General features: G+C 33.8%; 1 protein-coding gene across 2 annotated transcripts in view; it reads left to right on the top strand.

The window, feature by feature from the left end:
• The window catches only part of CSMD3 (CUB and Sushi multiple domains 3), a 1575929-nt gene that overhangs the window by 504347 nt on the left and 1050144 nt on the right, over positions 1-21438 (top strand). The window lies entirely within an intron of this gene.

The raw sequence follows: 21438 nt of genomic DNA, 5'->3' as shown, positions 1-21438 counted from the left end.
AGCTAGTCTGGTCATTATAAAATAAACTCATAATCTGTCCTTGGAACACTTTCACTTTTTAAGAATTTATTTTTTGCTCTCTTAAGCTAAATTTTCAGGATCCAGAATACCCTCAGAGATATAGTGAGGTACTGAAGGAAGAATTCAGTAGAACCCATTAATGTGCACTTTTTTTTTTAACATTTACACATTTAATTCATAATTATATATACTGCGAATAACTAAAGTGTGTCCCTCTGTTCAAATTACATAGTTTTACACATTTTTGCAAAATACATTTCCATACTTTGTATAGAGATGCATTATTAAAATAATGAACTTATAAAAGATAGTTTTGGCACACAAATAATACATTTTTATTGTGAAGTTTTTTTTCCCAATTGCATTTGCACTATAAATAATTTCCATACAACTGGAAAGATCATTTACTCAATGTATTTAAAACATATACCCTAGGAAATGTTGTTCTATATTTGACTTCATAAATTTAAAGTTCACCCTGAGTGCTTCTTATTCCACTCATTAAAACTGATCTTAATTTCTTGTTCTTGTTGTTATTAAAGTTTTTTTTTTTGTTTTTTGTTTTTTTTTATGAATATGTTCACCCAGCAAAATAGAAATTTCCTCTGCTTGGAGTCATGAAATTTCATAGAATTCAAATATTCTTTCCAATATATATTAACTCTGTGCCAGTTAATTGCTCTAAACATATCACTATCTATATGATGATAATAATGATAATAATAATAACACAATATACCCCCAAGGAGTTGAGAGGAAAATATTGTGCAAAGTAAATGGGACATATTATAGTTGTATTGAAGTTCACATCATCTACTTTTCTTTAATATAATTTTGTTTTATTTCCTATTTCTACAAAATTGGTTTTTTCTTTTCTCAGCAGGTTACTAGCAACTTCAAGTAGGAAGTTGCTTGATGACTGTTTACCAGAAATTATAACAAAATAATTTCTTTGAAAAGAGGAATTTGATTTGAAATATCTTGGCAAAATCTTAGTATCCTGATCTAAACATGCATCATGGTGGTATAGAAGAGATGAATTAGGAGTGAAGAGTTCAGAATTTTGAATATAATCTGCTAAACTTAGACACTATTCTTAATAACCAATCAGAATATAAATTGCAGTAAAAAACAACATCCTTATTTATTAAGGTTTATGTCCTTTGTTTATGAAAGTATTGATACTATGTTTTCATTCCATATCAAAAATTCAAGTGATTCTCCACTCTTATTTGAAAAAAAAAAAAGTTGTTTTAGGAATTACTCTACTACTGCAGAGTTTTTGTGTACTTTTTCCATGGACAAGTTATCTAAGAAGAAAGATTTTACATTTGATATGTTTTGTCTGAGGTTACAGATAGTCAAAATGAAGTGATGCTGAGTGCATAAGCTATCATAGATTTCATAGGATTTTGAGCTGAAAGAGACTAGAGAAATCAATGAGTTTATCCTCTTAATTTTACCAAAGTGTGAACTAGAGTGAAGGTCACACTGATAGTAAGTAGACAAGCCAAGATACAAACACAAGTGTAGTACCGTCATATTCTGTGCTTTTTTCAGGTGGCAGATGAGTTTTTGAGTTCCCATTCAACCATGAATTTTCCATTCATGGTAAGGAGTTTGGAAGTTTTTTGAAAAAAAACAAACTCAGAATTTTTTAAAGGAGAAAAATGAATCTGATAATTACAGAATGGAGCAGAGCAGAGAACAGATCTGAAGGTGGGAGGTCAATTAAAATAAATTTTAATATTCCATAAAGATCATAACAATTGTTGAAAAAAATGAAAGTAGCTGTGTAAATAGAAAGGAGAGAATAGACACAAAATACTGTGGAGAATAAACTGACAGGACTAGATAAAATGCTTAGACAGTGAAAATCAGGGGAAAATCACAAAATTTCTTGGAGATTTATTCCTTGTTTATTAAGTAATGGGGTGGCGATTTATCAAAAATAGGTAAATTAAGAAAAAAGTGTTTCTTTGCTAATTATGATGATAAATATGATGTCCATCTTGAATTTTAGATATTGTCATATGGTTTCAAAAAACACATAATTCTGAAAAATTGAAAATGGAAAAACGTGATAGGCATAAGCAGGCTACAACACTTTTAAAATGAGGAACTTTGGACAAGAATAAGTGAGAGGTAGTAATTGATTCATGCTTTAAAATAAATGATTATCATGGAGCAAGTAATGACATTTGTTTCAATGTTCTGCTCCATCTCTCTCTGATGGACAAGGTGAATGCGGCTCGTTGGCACCCATCTTATTTCTTCTCCATCTGTAGAGATACAAGCAAACCCTCTTCCTCAAGCAGTTAAACTATCTGGACCCTTCTATTCACCACTTTCTGGATGTGCCCACATCATCTGGCAATTATCTAAAGATAGTGGAACTGCTCGCACTGGACATTGCCCTTCCAATAGGTTATAAAACCTGTCTGCCAGAGCCAGAGTGTCTTTATCAAAAATCAAAAAATTAATAGTATAAATAGCTAAATTTAAAAGTTCTCTAGGGTTATTTGTGGTTCCCCCTTTCTTTTGTTTTTGGAAGAGCATCTTTATGTCTCTGTTTCTCCTCTCTACTATTGTCTGTCCTTGAGGATTAAAAAGTATGCTAGTGGTGTGTAAAATCTGATACTGTTCACAATAGTGTGTAAACTGTTTAGATGTATATGCAATTCCATTATCTGTTTCATTACTTGTGGCACATCCATAATTGCAAAAGCTTGTATAAGGAATTCAGTGACCACTCAGGCTGTCTCTTTTGCTTCTGGTATTGCAAAAGTAAATCCTTAAAAGGTGTCTACTACAACATGAATAAAAGACAGATGACCAAAAGGGTTATAATGGGTCACATCCATTTACCAAATGTCATTGGGTCTTAAACCACGAGGGTTCTTCCCTGGAGGGAGTGTAGGAGAATGGAAAGGAAGGCAAATTGTACAGGCTTTTACTATGTTCCTATCCTCCTCTTTTGTTATGCCAAATTACAAACTTAAAGGTGGAGCAGCCTGATGATATTTAGAAAGAGATTCTTGGGCTGCTTGAAATAAAGGAGTATTGGCTAACATATTTAGAAGGCAATCTACCTTTGAATATCCATAAATTCCATAAAAATAGGACCTGAAAGTCCACTATGAGAGTTACCATGCAAGATATAAATCTTACCTGGATGCTTTCTTACTTGATCTTGAAGTTCTTTAAAGAGCTGATATATATTAGAAACTACAAATTTTATTTGGGCTGTGGCACTTCTTTGTACCACATCTACTGAATAAGCTAAATCAGATAGTATATTTACATTTGGAAAATAAGTAAGAGATAGCATGATTACATACAATTCATTCTGCTGAGTGGACTAAAAAGGAGTTCTGATAGCTCTGTTCATAATTATGTCATATGGGTATATGACACAAATATGTTTGGATGCATCTGTAAAAATAGTTGATCCTTTAGGAGGAACCTTAGAAACTTTTTCTTCAAAAACCCATTGCCAATTATATGATAGCCTGGTTATCTTTAATGGAGACCTGTGTGTAAAATTTGGAACAGTGGCCAATAAAATTTGCCACTCTGGGATGGTTTCACAGCATACATTAATTTGTGCATTATTATAAAAGGTATATATCTTGTCAGGTCTTAGACCAGATAATTGTACTACTTGCTTATTAGCCTTTAGTAAGATTCTAGCCACAAGCACTGGATAAGGAGTAAGATATTGGTCTGGTTGTGCTGGGAGGGTTACCCACTCTATCACACTGTGTCCTTGATGAAGGATTGCTTTGGGTGCCTCTTTTGTAGCAAAAACTGATATTTCCAAGGGTTTTTGCGTAACTCTTTCAACCATATTGGATAAAGCCAGTTCAACTTTGCTCAAAGCATTTTGAGCTTCTTTTGTAAGCTGGTGTGGTGAGTTTAAAGCAGTGTCTCCCTTTCAAATGTCATATAATGGTTATAATTGATAGGTAGTTAAGCCTAACACTATACACATTCATTGGATATCTCCTATCAATATTTGATAGTCATTAAAGATGTTCAACTTCTTTGTTCTTAAAGAAAGCCTTTGTACTATAAGCACCTTCGGATATATTTCATATTGAAAAGGAGAATGCCTTTGAATTTTTTCTGGAGCTATATGCAATTTAGAGTTTTTTAGTGTTTCTATGGTCTTTTGTAGACATTCTTCTAACATTTGCTCCTCAGATGCATACCCTAAGATATCATCCATGTAATGTAACAACATAACTTTTGGAAATGCTTTTCTTACAGGAGTAAGAGCAGCAGCTACATGCATTTGACACATAGTAGGACTATTTTTCATTCCCTGTGGCAAAACTGTCCATTCATATATTTTATAAGGCTCAGCTAAATTAACATTGGGTACTGAAAAGCCATATGCTCCTCATCTAGAGGGATAGAATAGAAACAATCCTTAATGTCTATAACCCAAAGAGGCCATTCTGTAGACAACTGAGTAGGAGATGGAAGTCCAGGCTGAAGAGTTCCCATACTTTCCATCTGTTCATCTACTTTTCTCAACTCAGTCAACATCCTCCATTTTCCAGATTTTTTTTTTTTTTCTTTTTTACAACAAATACAGGGGAATTCCAAGGACTTAGAGAAGGTTGTAAGTGTCCTTGGTCTATTTGCTCTTGTACTATATCTAATAAGACCTGAATTTTATCACTTGCTAAGGGCCACTTTTCCACCCATACTGGTGTATCAGTTTTCCATTGAATGGACACAGGTGAGAGTGCAGACAGGTCTTCAACAGCAGTCCTGCCTAAAAAGTCAAAGTACTCAATTGTAATCCTAACTGTTGTAAGATGTCTCTTCCCCATAGATTGATGGGAATTTTTTTTTAATTATAAAAAGAGTAAAAATCGTTTCACCTTCAAATTTCCATCTCACAAAGGTAGCACTAATTTCAGCTGCTATTGATCCAACTGTACCAGACCTACGGGTGTCTGCTGTAATCTTTGGCCAATGACTGGACCAACTGGCACCCCAATGACTGTATGATCTGCACCTGTGTCTACCAACCCTTCCAATGGTATGCCATTTTCATAGATAGTGAACATAGGAAGGTCAGCTATAATGGCTGCGGTCCAGAATATTCCTAGATTCTGTTGCTGGGAGTCAAAATCTGGATAAATATCACCAAATTGCCTATCAGGAGTGTGTATCAGTAAACCTGATGCTAATAATTCTCCTAGGTGATGTCACACATTGTCTACCTGTATTAGTGACTGTAATATTAGCTACATATTCCTCAGTTTCCTAAGGCAGTGTATAGATAAATACTATCTTGTAAGTACTCTCAGGAGGTGAAAGGGTCAAACCTACTGTTCCTGGAGGCAAAGGACAGACAGGGACAGATTTCACTTCTCCAGGGGATATCTCAATAGTCCCAGCTGTATACAACTCTGTTCTCCCCAATTGTAATCACTTTTTCCCATCAGATTGCTTCCCAGCTGGTTGACCATGTTGAAATACTGAACTTTTGAAAACTCTCTGGGTGTAACAATGGCTGTCATCATGCCCCAAGTGTTTTTTGCCTGGGGCCCTGGATCCAAGCACCCCTTCTAATTTCCCTGAGTCAATCTATATTCTGATGCCCAATGGAAGCCTCTGTTGCATTTTGGACATGGGGTTGTGGGTCTTGTTCTCCCACTCTGTTTTTTTACTTTATCCTTATGCCAACATTGAGCTTTCAAATGCCTTACTTTACCATATTGAAAACATTGATGAGTCTCTTTGGAAGTCCCCTGCCAAAAGGAATCCTGCCTTCCCATGTTCAGATCTTAAAAAGTCTGTGTCATAACCTGGGTATAAAAGGTATTCTTGTGCCCACTGTGGCACAGCATCTTATTATCTCCTCTAAAGGAGCATCCTTGTGTAGTCCTAATATAATTCTTCTACACTCCTCATTAGCATTTTCTCTAGCAAGTTGTCTTATCATAATTTCTATTGCTACATTTTAACCAATAGTTCATATGACAGCTGTCTGTAAATGTTGCACAAAATAAGCAAATGATTCATTTGGACCTTGCACTATTTTCATGAAGGCTTCCCCTCTGTCTTGTCTTTCTGGGAGGGTGCTCCATGCTTTGATAACAACAGAAGCAATTAGCTCACATACTGCTATAGGGTAATTAATCTGCACTAACGTGTCTGCATAAGGACCTATACCTGCTAGTTGATCAAAGCTGACTGGTATATTAGCTCCAGGTTGCCTATTTCATTGGGCTTGTATTCTACAGAGTTCACTCTACTCAGAAAGTCACAACAAGTTTTGTCCAGCTTCTAAACATGTCTTTGCAATAGATTTCCAATCACTAGGAGTTAAAATTTTATAATCCAAGTTTTCTTATACCATCTTAACATAAGACAAAGTAGATCCATAAAGAGTGCGAGTCATTTTTAACATCTTTGATAGTTTACAGATTAAAAGGAATGTATATTCTCCCATCTTGACCTGAAGAGTCAAACTCTTCAATCACAGGATATGCTTTTATTCCCAAATTAGATGTATCCTATCCCTCCTCTTTAGCTTTAACTAATGCCTTTTGTAATCATGTCACCATGGATAGACAAAACTGCTGCATGGATGGTACTGATGATGTCATTGCCCCTACCACTCCTCCTCTTTCCTCTGCCCACAAAGGCGAAATTGAGGTAGGAGGGTCAAGAGATGGGATACCTGTTCAGGTGTAGGTGGAAGTAAAACTGAGCTGTTAAAGTGATAATTACCACACTCTAAACTCATCATCACTATGCTTAAGGTATTTAATTCCTTTCTTGCCCAATTCTCCATGCTTTCTTTCCTTATTTTAAAATTTGTGGGATTCTTTAAAGCTAATTTTATTATATTGTACATAAGGAATGCTTTCTCAAGAATTTTATCAGGAACCAAAGCTTTGTAATATTCAATTAGTTGCTTTCCCACTATTTTCCACATGTCTGGCTCTAATTTTCCTTTCTTAGAGAGCCAAGGAGACGTGCACTCTAATATACTTAAGAGCCCAGTGATCTGCTTCTGAGTTACCAACAAACCTTGCTTCTCTATTAACCTAACTACACATTCTTCATACTTCCCTGGGGTGGGGGAAACTTTTTTCTTATTATTTGCCCCATTTTGGCTGAAAAACAAAAGTGACTAATTTAGTCCTTACCAAAGTTCAGAGCTTCACATCTAGGACCCCATGTTTAGTTGCCAAAATATAATATCCAGACTAACTCTCTGGAGGATCTCTGGATGAGCTTTGGTCTTAGGTGGAGGAGTGATGAAGGCAGGAGAACCACCAGGAGGATCTCTGTTTCTGTCTCCGTCTTCTGTGTCTCCTCTGTGTCTGTGTCTGAATCTGAGTCTGAGATCGAGCTCTCATCTCCAGTCCTTTCAGCCCTTAAATTCCTCAGTCTGATTACGTCATTACATCACACTAAATATATACCAACTAGAGTGATTACCTCATTATATCACGCTAAGAATATGTAAACTAGAGAACCATTTTCTCATCAATCATACTGAGTAAGTACTTAACTATAAGCATCCTGATGTAAGTGTCCTTCTTTCAAGTAGAACACAAGTGATCATGCCCTCCCTGACTTCTCAGGGGGAAGGTGAGAAATTCCAAAGGGAAAATGGAGTGCCATACCAAATATTTTTAGCAGGTTTCCTCTGGGCTGAAGGGTCTTATACCTCACTCAGAGTTCCTCCACTATCTGCTGTCCTCAAAAGGGTATAATCTTCATTACTGAAAAGCACATTCCAATTGTTATGAGTAAACCCCTGAGAGATAAGATTTCCAAATTTTATAATCAATTTATTAATGAAACTAGTAACTAGTATATCAATAAATTTATGGTCAGTGGTTTCTCTTGGTAACCAAAGATGTCAAAGAAGGATCTGAAACACCTTAAATCAGGTGTGCATCTCATAATAAATTAGCTCCTCAGACAAGTGAAGCTCAATCCTGATTGGTGGACATTTAATGAGGAGATACACTAAAACTTTTCAAGTTTTCTTACTAATAATATGGCTTGATCATGAGATTCATCAGGATCAAAACATCTGAGTACCCAACCAAAATTTTTCTGGCTTGGTTTCCCCTTACCCTAAAATTCATCGAGGGAATTAAGGACAGGGTTCTTTTCCCCAAATAAAAAACACATCCAGACTAAATTCTAAACAGAAATCAGGTTTACCACTTGGAAGTTAGGAGTAATTATATCACTCAATCATGCCCTTCAGAGATAAAATAAGGTCTTAACTAAAATAGGAGGAAAAGAGTGAATCACAAATTAATAGTTATTAACATTATAGCACAATATTAATTTCCCTCAAAATTGATTAGATCATAGATCCATTTGTGTTTGGGTTACTAGTAAAATCTGTTTATATTGAAATGAAGCAGTCCATTATGAGTTGTGAAACTCAGGAAAAGGGATATACTTTAAAATGTACAATTAATAGACATTCCCTCAATAGATATAGTTGAAGATATAGGATTAGATAGAATAATCAAGGGGAAAAAAAAGGTAATGCATAGGAAGAAAAGGATTAAGGGTCAAGTACCAAAGCTTATGTTACATCAGTACTTAAGGAAAAAGAAAAAAAAAAAAGAAATCAATTTAAAAAATAGAAAAGGACTCCCCTGAAATGTAGGGGGAAACTCAGAAGAGAACAATATCATGGAAGCCAAAGATGTTTCAATAAAGAGAGAATGACCACATACAAAGTAAAAATGATAATAGTTCATCTTTGTATAACATTTTATAGTTGTAACAATTTATATTATCTGATCCTTAGAATAATACCATTAGGTAAGTACTAAATATATTTTATAAACATTTTACTGATGAGAACATGATAGTTAAGAGTTTAAGAAACGAATACAAAATTTGTGTTATATTTCAGATTTGAAATCACATATCTGCTTATGGTAAACATAGAATGATTTATTTTAGATCATACTATAACTCTTAAATGATACAAAAGTAAGTAAACATTAGAATGTAGAAAAAGTCATTTAATTTGGTGATTAGGAAGTAATTAGTGGAAGCTTTGAGTACATGTAAGTCACAATCGCAACAAGATGGCAGACCAGCTATCTTCTTCAATTTCAAAAGGTTTAAGAACCTTTCCAAAACAGAAATTATGTACCAAATAAGGAATAGATTAGAACCAAATCAAAACCCCACCACTTCCTCTCTCTTTCCAGTGCCTTTTAACCCCAATCCAGGTTGTGGAAGTTTTCTCTGGCCCCCAAATCCAGCTTTTCCACAGTCATTCAAGAGCAGAAACCTAGTAGGAGATGTAATCCAAAAAAAAAAAAAAATATATATATCAATATTTCAACCAGGGAAAGCAGTCTCTGACAGTGCCAAGAAAAGAAGCTCTGAACTGCTGATGTGTCAGACCAGAGAAATGAAAAACAGAAGTGAGACAGATCACCAGAACAAGTCACTGGGCATCTGAGGAGCTATGTAACAATTTATCCAATCAAGGGGAAGAGCGCAGTATCCAGTTGGAGCCAGTTCTAACCACTCAAAAGTCAGTTGGGGCACCCTTAAGCTGGTGAACGAAGCATTACTCAGTTTGAGAGAAGGCTGAGATACCCTGAGAGCCAATTCCCAAACAAACTTCTGAAGGTAAAGGGTCAGAAGTAAGCAATAAAGAAAATAAGAGAGAGTGGAAGAAGAAAACACTGAAAGCAATAAAAATTTTAGGAAAAAAAGATCTTCAAGACCTAGCAAAAGTAAACATAAGTAAATATATCAACAGGGAAAAAAAGGGATCAACAAAAGAAAAAACTGGCTTCCAAATCTGGTAAACAAATGAGCCATCTATGAATAAATTCTTCAAAATGAAGAAAAATGATCAAGTACATAGAGAAGACTGGAATTTGAAGACAATAATCAACCACTACTGAGTTATTGGAAAGAGAAATGAGATCAATAAAAGCAGAATTTATGTTCTGAACAACAATAATGAATAGAATAGAAAAAAAGCTTGAATCCTTGAAGGCAAACCTCACCAAAGAAATAAGTGAGTTTCAAATACCCAGAAGTGAAAGACAATTTTAAAAAAGAAGAAAAAGAAAAAAAAAAGAAGAGATAGAAAAGAAAAAAAAAGAAAGTGTGCTCATTAATACAAAAATATCAACAAATAAACAAAATATATAGATCTCAAAGATAGGATGCTTAGAGATAACCAAAGGATCATATGATTCCCAAAAGAATATAACAGAAACAAAACTTTTATACCACAGTGAAGAAAATAATAGAAAGCAGCTACCTAGAATTTCTGACCATAGAAAATGAAATTCCAATTGGAAAAAACAAACAAAAAAACAAACAACAACAAAAAAAACCAACTTCATAGATTTCCCCAGGCATGGAAAACAAAAACAAAAACAAAAACAAAAAAACTGCCAACTTCAAGATTCCAAGAGGTTACATTTAGCAATTTAACAATTCAATTCAGAAAGTACAACTTCTATAAACCATCAGGATGAAGCCTTTCAAAATAAAGAAAAGGACATTAAAAATAATGCAAAACTTTTCTTTACCTCCTAAAACAAAAAGAAGAAAATGGAATAAAATGTTCAGATGAGCACTAGGAATCAGGATGTAGCCCAGGGTGATTTAACTTGCAAATCTGTGCTTATCAATACAGGGACAAAAGATGGACCTTCAGTAATAAAGAATAATTCCAAGTATTTGGGAAAAGTTACTAGCCACCTTGGCAAGGAAAATTTCAATAACATCATGGAACAGAAATTAGATTAAAAGAAAATGAAAGCATGTGTAATGTAACTGTTGGTTACTGTGATGATATTGTTTATATGATAAAGTTAAATTTATCCAATTTTTCAGACAAACTCATTTAAACATACTTGTGGCACTGGTTACTCATGGGAAATAAGAAAAAAAAAAGATAAAATAGTGCTTTAAATCTTTGGGAAAAAATTGAATATCTTATTTGATTCTTATAGCTACTCTGTAAAGTAGAAAATACCACTATCCTTATTTCACAGATGATTGAATTGCAACCTCAGAAAACTTAAATGAGTTATTAAGAGTCCCAGAAACAGTAAATTCCTAGAATATCAGGATATGAATCTAGGTCTTTGTGATCTTAAGAACAGCATCCTATCAACTACACCATATCTTCTCCCTAAAATGTCTTTAATCATTTAGGATTGTGTTGTATAGTTGAAAAGCTATCAGATTAGGGGTTAAGAAACTTGGATTCAAGAGAATGTTATATGCAGTAATGAGTTTATGTGATGATCAGCTGTGATAGACTTGACTCTTTGACTTCACTAAAGTGATTCAGGTTTATTACAATAAATTTGTGATAGAGAGAGCATCTGCATCCAAAAAGAGGACTGTGGGGATGGAATATAGAACATAACAGTTTATTTTGTCTTTTTTTCTTGTTTGGCTTGCTTTTTTCTTTCCCACTTTTCTTTGCTTATTGATTTGATTTGTGTGTGTGTGTGTGTGTGTGTGTGTGTGTGTGTGCAGCATGATAAATGTGGCAATATATTTAAAATAATTGCACATGTTTAACCTATATTAGATTATTTGCTGTCTGGGGGAGAGGGGTTGAGGAAGAGGGAAGGAAAATTTTGGAACACAAGATTTTGCAGGGGTGAATGTTAAAAACTATCTTTGCATGTATTTTGAAAATAGCTATTATTAATTTTTTTAAAAAAAGAAACCTGGATTCCAATTCTACTTTTGCCAGGAATTCACTGGGTCACCTATGCATGCTTTGGCTTTTTTATTTGTAAAATGAGCATTTAGGGCTAGGAAATTTATGTTACCTAACAGTCTGGGTCAATTGATATGTAGGACACTGATGAAATACTTACTATGTTCTGGCTACTCTGCAGAGAAATGAGTATGAGCAAAATATACAAAATATATCCACCAAAAGCTTATATTCTAATGTTGAAAGATGCACAAGACTGATGGGGAGGGAGGATATAGAAGAGCCTGGAGTAAGTTGTGGATATGGGATTAAAGTGAACATGGTCTAATGACCTATTTAGCATTTTTAGTTTTGCAAGTTGCTTTATAATATTATATCATTTCATTCTAACAACAAACTTGGTATATTAGGGAAAATATTTCCCCCAATTTAAAGATAATGTAATTGAGGTAAATAGAGTTTAAATAACTTGTTCAGGATTTCACAGCTAATAAGTATCTGAGGCAGAACCTAAACTAAGGTCTTCTTCACTTTAGATGCAGAACTCTATCCACTGTGCCACCAGCTGCCTAAATGGCATCCCCAAATGGTGGTCCAGAGTAAGAAGTCACCATTCAGAGGAGAAGGCTACAGGCATCTACAGGGTGAAAAACCTGCTGGCAAGAGGACAATTGTTATTTTTTCTATGAATGAGTGACAAAGAAGAAAAGGGAGTGACAGAAACAATTTACTTCCTTGAGATATTAGGTAACGAAGGCATAGAGAGAACTATGAAATGCTATAGGAAGGAGTGTTTTTCTTTGTTAGGATAGGGGAACTTACATATGTATACAGGCAATGTATAAGGAAGCAATTAAAAAAAAAGAAATTGAAAGTGAAAGAAAAAAAATATATATATAAAGTAAAATTGCAGAGAATATAGTAAAAATATATGTGGAAAGATAAAACATAGAATGAACAAAGGCCACTTTAGAAGCAAATTGGAGACAGAAATTCTGAGTTACAGAGAAGGACAGATGAGAGACTTAATATTAGATGGCCTGTATCATTTGGAAAGATTAGCAAAATGAGAAATAATAAGACTAGAGATGGAGAGTGGAAAGAAGAAAGATGAAATAAAAGTTGGAGCAGCTTCAGTGGTGAATTAACAAGAAATAAATAGAACAACTTCCATTCAGTTTTGAGGATCCAGCTGAAATTAGAATATAGGAATCTATAGTGGACTGAAGAAGAGTAGTTTTATAACTTTCTCTAAAAAGGATTAGCAACATATGACCAAGAATGTAGAAAGCAAATAATGGCAGTTAACTAACATTAAGGATTGGTAAAACAAGAATAATGAAAGTTCAAAGGAATGAAAGATTCAACATGCTACTTTCCATAGATTCAGTTATCATTATTCTAGCTCTTTTATTTTGTGTAAAGCTCATGTTAGTAGAAAAAGCAAGTTCACTGTGTGGTTAAATGCTAACAAGTGAATGGTTCAATAAATTCTGCTTTATCATACCATCTTTAATTTCACTCTGTGCTGGAGCTGTAGGTAGTCATCCAAGCTGGAGTGAACAAGGGCTTGTATGGAAGGAAAAGCAGTCTTCTTTATCCAATGCAGTATTAAAGGCAAGAGTTAGTCGGCCTTTTGAGGTAGGAAATGTGATTTATGAAAGTTATTTGATGCTAAATCGAGAACATAAATAGTATTGAAACATTCTAATTTATTTAACTGGTCAAGAGCTAGAAAAAATGTTTTTCAATAATGTATTACTAGACCTATAGGAATATATTATCATCCTATAATACTCATTTAGAAATATAATATATTACTATAGTCCTTTATAAATGAGGGAAAGGGGATGGAGAGAAAGAGATGTTAGGTTGTTTTTATACTGTTCACTTTCATTTTGCAACATTAATTTGTTCAATTCTACATTTAGCAATATTTTAATAACAAGCCCTTCTCTAAAACAGATCTCTATGCCTTAGAAAACATTGTTAAAATCTTTTAACAGTTTCTGATAAAATATATCAGTTCAATACATTTTCTTTTTCCATAAAGACATTACTTAATATCAAAATGTGTATACATTTGTAAATTTTTGACATAAATCATCTTCAGATCTCATATGAAAACATTTTTGGATGGTCTCCAATTATTTTCTGCCTTTTAAACACCCTCACAGTGTTCAAAGTTTGAAAAGTAAAGAAGGAGAAAAATCAAATTTCCTTACAACAGAAAATGATGCATCTAATGTAACTCCACTAAAATCTTAAAAAAAATGTCTCCTTTTGCATTAACAATTTGAAAGTATTTGTACTCTTGAATATTCTATTTTTCAGTTTTAGAAAAATTAAAAAAACCCATAAATACTCATAAATATTATCTTTTAATTTTTTTATATTAGACATAATTATTTACCAATTGTTTGCCATATTATCATGGTTGAAATAGCAAATGTTATTAAAATGTTAAAATAAAACCCACAAAAACCTAAGTGTTGCTAAAATAATAGTTGTCATTCAGAAATTTCACTGCTGCCTGAAACTTTCTGAGTTCTTTGGGGTTTTCTTGGCAGGGATACTAGAGCATTTTGCCATTTCCTTCTCTATCTCAGTTTACAGATGAGAAAACTGGGGGGAGAGGGGGGAGAATGTTAAATAACTAGCCCAGAGTCACATACCTAGGAAGCATCTTAAGCCAGATTTGAACTCAGCCATGTGTCTTCCTGATCTCAAGGCCTGTACTCTACCTATTATACTACCTAGCTACTCTAGCATGATAGGCATTTTCTAATTAAATATAAGGGATCATTTTTTTTGTATCGTGATGAAGTTCATTTTTTAATAGTTTTTTTAACCATTAGTTCTTTTGCTGTAGTCATTTTCATTAAAGTTGTATTTATAAATCAATGAACATTTATTAATTGCCTACTATGCTCCAGGCACAGCGCTAAGCTCTGATACAAAAAGAAAAAAGAAAAAGACAGTTCCTGTTCAAAAGGTGCTTACATTATTTATTAGTATATCACTCCAAGGACATCTTTTTTTTTTTTCTAAACAGGGTATGATATTTACATTTACAACCTGTTTGTGAGAGATAGTCTTAAATAATTAAGATTTCTTTATTTAGAATTAGTTGGAACCAAGTTCAAATTCTTTCTTTATGATACTCTCTAATTTTGTAAACTTTAATCACCCTTCATTTCAGTTTACTCACAAAAATTTAGGGAAATAGTTTTGGATCAGATGTCTTCTGAGATCTGTCCTACATGAAGATCAATGATTCCCTTCTATAAAGTGAACACGATAATACTTAGATTCATAATCAAGCAGATAGGCACCAAACATTTACTAAGAATTTATGTGCCATACTCTGCACTATGCCTGGGCATAAAAATACAATAACAACAAAAAAGAAGACAAGTCCTTCCTCAAGGAAGTTACATTCTAATGGTAAAATCAACATATGAATGGATGCTAAAAACAAAAGAATATTTAGAGAGTCAGAAACAGGGATAAAATGATGATAAAGAATAATTATTCTTGACCTATGGAGACTCTGGAAGGAACTCATTCATCAGAAAAAGAGATAAACATGGTAGAGAGATTTAAATGAATTAATGTGTATAAAATATTTCGCTTACTTTAAAGTGTTAAATAAATGCCACTTATATACGCAATAAAAACAAACTATGATTGCAGAATCAGAATCTAAGAAGTAGAAGGGACACTGTCAAAATATCTAAATGAGATAAGTTATATAATATGCTCTGTAAATCCAAAAGCTTTATGGCAAAAGCAAATTATTTTTCTTGTTTCTTCATTATGATTGATATATAATTTGATTGAATTTTATGATAACTTAAGGAATGGGTAACTAGATTCTCTATGTCAAGATTTCAAAAGAAATGCCTAACATAAAGTGGGTGCTTATTAAATGTTTACTTACTATCAACTAATATGGGAAAAAATGTCCATACTGATGGTTAATAGGATTTTATTTTAAAAGATCCCCATGGAGTAGACATAATATAAAAGAACTTTCTACTTCTGTTTCAGAGATTATCAAAAATCATAGAAATTTATTTGTAAATTAGGAATAGAATATATGATTATCTGGAATGATTCTTAAGAATCTTTTCTTTTCTCAAACAAATTCATGAGCCCCTTGAAATGTAGTCATGGATATTTTGGTGATCTGTGGACTCTAGGGTAAGAATCTTTGCTCTAGAGATAGAAACTTGTTTTTTTTTCTAGTCACATAAGGTAAAATTATACTATATGTTCATGGAAACTTTGAGTCATATAAACGAAAAGAAAACTTGACTTCCTGATATCTTCAATAATCATCATTGCTTCAACACAATTAAAATGCATATATTGTAACTTTAGCATGTGTTATTTCTAAGTTTCTGGAAGAGAAAGCCAATTCTTGAATGTTATTTCCTTATTTCAAAGGTGGCTGTTTTGTCTCTGAAACATTACTCCTGAACATGCTGGCATGCTTATAAATCAGATCACCAACCATAAATAATTTATTTCAGTAGGGAGTAGGTTTTGTTGCATAGCATACAAATTCATTTTAAATAATGTATTCCTCATACTTTAGCAATTTCCAAACTCATATGATGCACATAGATTTTCTTGTTTATACCTGTCTTCCAAATCAATTATATGATAAATGTATTCATGGAAATCATATACATATTCTCTGTGCCAAATATACTAGTTTATATTTGTTAAGCATAGAGATAGTGTGGATTGTGATTTCATTCAAATAAAGAACATCCAGATGGAAACATTCTCTACCAATGCAGATCAGTATTTTTGTAGTAATTTATAATCTTAATGTACATTAAGAATTTACTTGATTTTCCCCAGGGTCATGTAAACATTATATGTCATAGGCAAGGCTTGAATACATATTTTTTCTTGTTACAACCATTTAACAGATTTCTCAATGTATAATATGGGCTCAATAAAATAGATGGATTTTTGACATGTATCAATTAAATCTTTATTTCAGAAAATAATGTTTTTTTTAGTCTGATGATGAGACAGAGTTTTTATATCTTACATTAAAAGGCACAGTGATTTTAAAAAAAATTTATTATAATAACTTTTTATTGACGGAACCCATGCCAGTGTAATTTTTTACAACATTATTCCTTGCACTCACTTCTGTTCCGATTTTTCCCCTCTCTCCCTCCACCCCCTCCCCTAGATGGCAAGCAGCCCTATATATGTTAAATATGTCACAGTATATCCTAGATACAATATATGTGTGCAGAACCAAACAGTTCTCTTGTTGCACAGGGAGAATTGGATTCAGAAGATAAAAATAACCCCGGAAGAAAAACAAAAATGCAAACAGTTGACATTCATTCCCCAGTGTTCTTTCTTTGGGTATAGCTGCTTCTGTCCATCATTGACCAATTGAGACTGAGTTATGTCTCTTTGTCAAAGAAATCTACTTCCATCAGAATACATCTTCATACAGTATCATTGTTGAAGTATATAATGATCTCCTGGTTCTACTCATTTCACTTAGCATCAGTTCACATAAGTCTCTCCAAGCCTCTCTGTATTCATCCTGCTAGTCATTTCTTATAGAACAATATTCCATAGCATTCATATACCACAATTTACCCAACCATTCTCCAATTGATGGACCTCCATTCATTTTCCAGTTTCTAGCCACTACAAACAGGGCTGCCACAAACATTTTAGCACATACAGGTCCCTTTCCCTTCTTTAGTATCTATTTGGGGTATAAGTCCAGTAGTAGCACTACTGTGTCAAAGGATATGCACAGTTTGATAACTTTTTGGCATAATACCAGATTGCTCACCAGAAAGGTTAGATTCACTCATTCACAACTCCACCAACAATGCATCAGTGTTCCAGTTTTCCCATATCCCCTCCAACATTTATCATTATTTTTTTCCTGCCATCTTAGCCAATCTGACAGGTGTGTAGTGGTATCTCAGAGTTGTCTTAATTTGCATTTCTCTGATTAATAGTGATTTGGAACACTCATATGAGTGGTAATAGTTTCAACTTCATTATCTGAAAATTGTCTGTTCATATCCTTTGACCATTTATCAATTGGAGAATGGCTTAATTTCTTATAAATTAGAGTCAATTCTCTATATATTTTGGAAATGAGCCCTTTATCAGAACCTTTAACTGTGAAGAAGTTTTCTCAGTTTGTTGCTTTCCTTCTAATCTTGTTTGCATTAGTTTTGTTTGTACAAATGCTTTTTAATTTGCTGTAATCAAATTTTTCTATTTTGTGATCAGTAATGGTCTCTAGTTCATCTTTGGGCACAAATTTCTTCCTCCTCCACAGGTCTGAGAAATAAACTATCCTATGTTCCTCTAATTTATTTATAATCTCGTTCTTTATGCCTAAATCATGGACTCATTTTGATCTTATCTTGGTATACGGTGTTAAGTGTGGGTCCATGTCTAATTTCAGGCACAGTGATTTTGAATAAAAATATGTACCATAAGTTTGTGTGCCTTGTGCAGCCAAATCCTTCTGAGATATGTTTGAAAAACTTGTAGTTGCCTCTGATGTATCAATATATTGCATATCCTGAGTTACTTATTCTTTTTTTATTATTATTATTATAGCTTTTTATTTACAAGTTATATGCATGGGTAATTTTACAGCTTTGACAATTGCCAAACCTTTTGTTCCGATTTTTTTTCTCTTTCTTTCTCCCTTTCTCTCTACTTCCCTCTTTTCCTCTCCCTCTCGCCATTCTTACCAGACTGTTATAACTAGGAAGTACTGTAGCCTGGATTTATCAGGATTTAAATGTTAGGTTTAATAAAGTCACTCTGGTTATTATAAATAAGAGACAAGACTCAGGTTTGGAACCCTGAGATTAGTTATTATTTGTTCAATATCTATTTGGAAGATGTTTAATAGTAGCTTACAGATCTGAGTTTGTCTCTTGGCTCTGTTTTTATTAATTCAGTATCTTTGAAAAAGGTGTAGATGACATGCTTGTTAAGATACAGATATTACAATGCTAGGATATGTAGCTAAAATATTGGATGACAAATTTTGGATTCAGAGAACTCTCCACAGACTAGAACATTAAGCCAAATCTGATAACATGAACTTTAATTAGGACAAAAGAGAAAGTTCCAAAATTGAGTTCCAAAATCTGTTCACAAGTGTAAAATCTTGTCTACATGTGATACCCTAAGAAGCTATTCGATCATGCCCCAGGTGTTCCAGAAACCTTTTTCTGCTACCGATGCATCACAGCCTTGTTCCTTCCCTCCCCTCCCCTTTCCAGTCATACATAAGTATCTGATACCTGGGATAACTCTTTCTGAAGCAGAATCCAACCTAAGAACTTTGATAATCTATCTGAATTCTTTCCTCATTGGTAACATCCTTTTCTCCTATGATAGCCATCCCATTTCAGTGACTTTTATCCCTCAGTTGCTGTCAAATTCTGTTCTCCATCTCCCAGACTGTCCACTTATTTCCATCACTCTTAAAACAAATTCCCTTCAATGACCCACATTAAATCTACTTATCCTTTCCATTATGCTCTGAAATTCCAAAAATAACAAACTACATTTTATTTTAAACTTTTTTTTCCCCTTCTTTATCTCTCCAATCTTCTTTCACTCACTAAGAACTGGCTCCCTTTTGATGATTGAGGTTCTCTACCTAACTTTTTAAGCACTGTTTGAACATTCACTCATAAATCTGTCTTGCTAGTCATGGTGAGGAATTAGAATATTCCTTATCCCCTTTTTCACTTCTATGAAATAAGAATGGAGGAGAGAAGACAATTGATATGAGAGGAGAATAATATAGAAGAGGTAGCTCTCCATGAAGTACCCCAGTTACTTCAAGGAAATAGGAAACACTTTGGTCTTACAGGTAACTATGGGGATTTCAAGGAAGGTTCAAATGGTATGGAAAAGTCAATGTGGTAGTTGCAGAATGAATTAATTAGGGAAATGTAAAATGATTACCTTGCCATAGTGAAGGCAAAGTGGAGATGTACCATAAATTTGTAGTAGATCCAGTCAGTATATTTTATGATTTTCTTAGTTTTTTTCAGTAGCACATGAGTAAGAGTAAAATATTCCAGTGCTGGATTTGGCAATGTCTGGGCATATAACATAATTAAAAATGGTTTACCTAATCTTTGCTTGAAAATCTTAAGTGAGAAAGAACCCATAAGTTGTGAGGGCACTCCATGCTACCTCTTGAGAAGTTACTAAGAAGTATTTTATTACATCGAGCCTAAAGGCTCTTCCTTGTGCTATTATTGTTGTTCAGTCACTTTAATTATGTTCCACTCTTTGTGACCTCATTTTATGTTTTTCTGGGCAGAGATATTGGAGTGGTTTGCTATTTGCTTCTTTACCTTATTTTACAGATGAGGAAACTGAGGCAAACAAGGTTAAATTACTTGCCCAGGGTCATCCAGTTAGTCTTAGTTCAGATTTGAATTCAGCTCTTTCTGTCTTCAGGCTTGGTGCTTTACTTACAGTGCCACATAACTGCCCATACCTCGCACATAGTAACCTCTTTTTTCTATTTTATTTTACTATATAATTTTGCAAGGCATTTGGATTTAAGTGATTTGCCCAGGGTCACCCAGCTAGCATGTGTTAAGTGTCTAAGTCCAGATTTGAACTCAGCTCTTCCTGATTCTAGGTCCAGAGCTCTATCCACTGTGTCATATAGCTGTTCTACATAATAAGCTCTTAATAAATGCTAGCTGACTGATTAATTAATGGTTGTTTTAGTGAACAGGAAACATAATAATGTAATATGGGAAAAAATAAATCTTTTTTGATTTTGTGATTCTACAGCATGCAAAAACTCCATGGGTCTTTATGCAAAATCTCACTCTCACTAGTGAGTCAGATATTCAGAAAATGAATAGCTATAGAGTTTGGGAATTGTAATCTTAAATGTCACTCAGTCATTAACAGTCATAAATTAACAGAGCAAGACTATGCCTCCCCAAAGTTTCATAAAACTACATTTGAAGGGATTAGGACATCTTTGTTAAGTTATTGATTTGAACCCTCATTCTAGTGTGTTCTGCCCAAAATGAATCACTAATTATAATTAATGTCTTCCCTATATCATTACTGGATCTAGTATTTAGCATCCTAGGAGAAGTGAACTCATTAATATCAATTTCCATTTACAAAGGGAACATTATTGATTTTATATTGCAAAAATAGATGTACATATATATGTCCCTCAACTATGTTCAGATTTTTCCTTTATATACTACCTTAATTCCTAAGTTACTAAATTCTAAGTGTTCATTATTGTTATGGGCCAGAACTTGAAACAAGTGTTAACTCATTAGAATTGATAGAAACAATGCTTAAGTTAACACCTTTGAGAGTTCACACATTAGCTCACACATTAGTTCACCCTTTGGGAGATTTCAGGGTTCAGTATGAGATATCTAAATTCACACCTCCCATAATCCCACTCTCAGAGGAGGAGTCAACCTTTGAGTTTACACCTCTAAAAGAGCATAAAAACAGCTGAGCTCAGTCAGCTCAGTCAGAAGAGTTCAGTTGAAAAGATAGAGAGGGGAGCATCAGTTGGAGATTGAGAAGCTACGAGTCAGAGTTGCGCTAAAGGCAGAAGCTGGAAGAGCTAAAATACAAGCTGCAAGAGCTCT

The sequence above is a fragment of the Sarcophilus harrisii genome, chromosome 1 (assembly GCF_902635505.1).
Source record: "Sarcophilus harrisii chromosome 1, mSarHar1.11, whole genome shotgun sequence".
Classification (NCBI taxonomy): Eukaryota; Metazoa; Chordata; class Mammalia; order Dasyuromorphia; family Dasyuridae; genus Sarcophilus; species Sarcophilus harrisii.
Note: the sequence above shows the minus strand (reverse complement) of the source record. Positions and strands in the feature narration are given on the sequence as shown.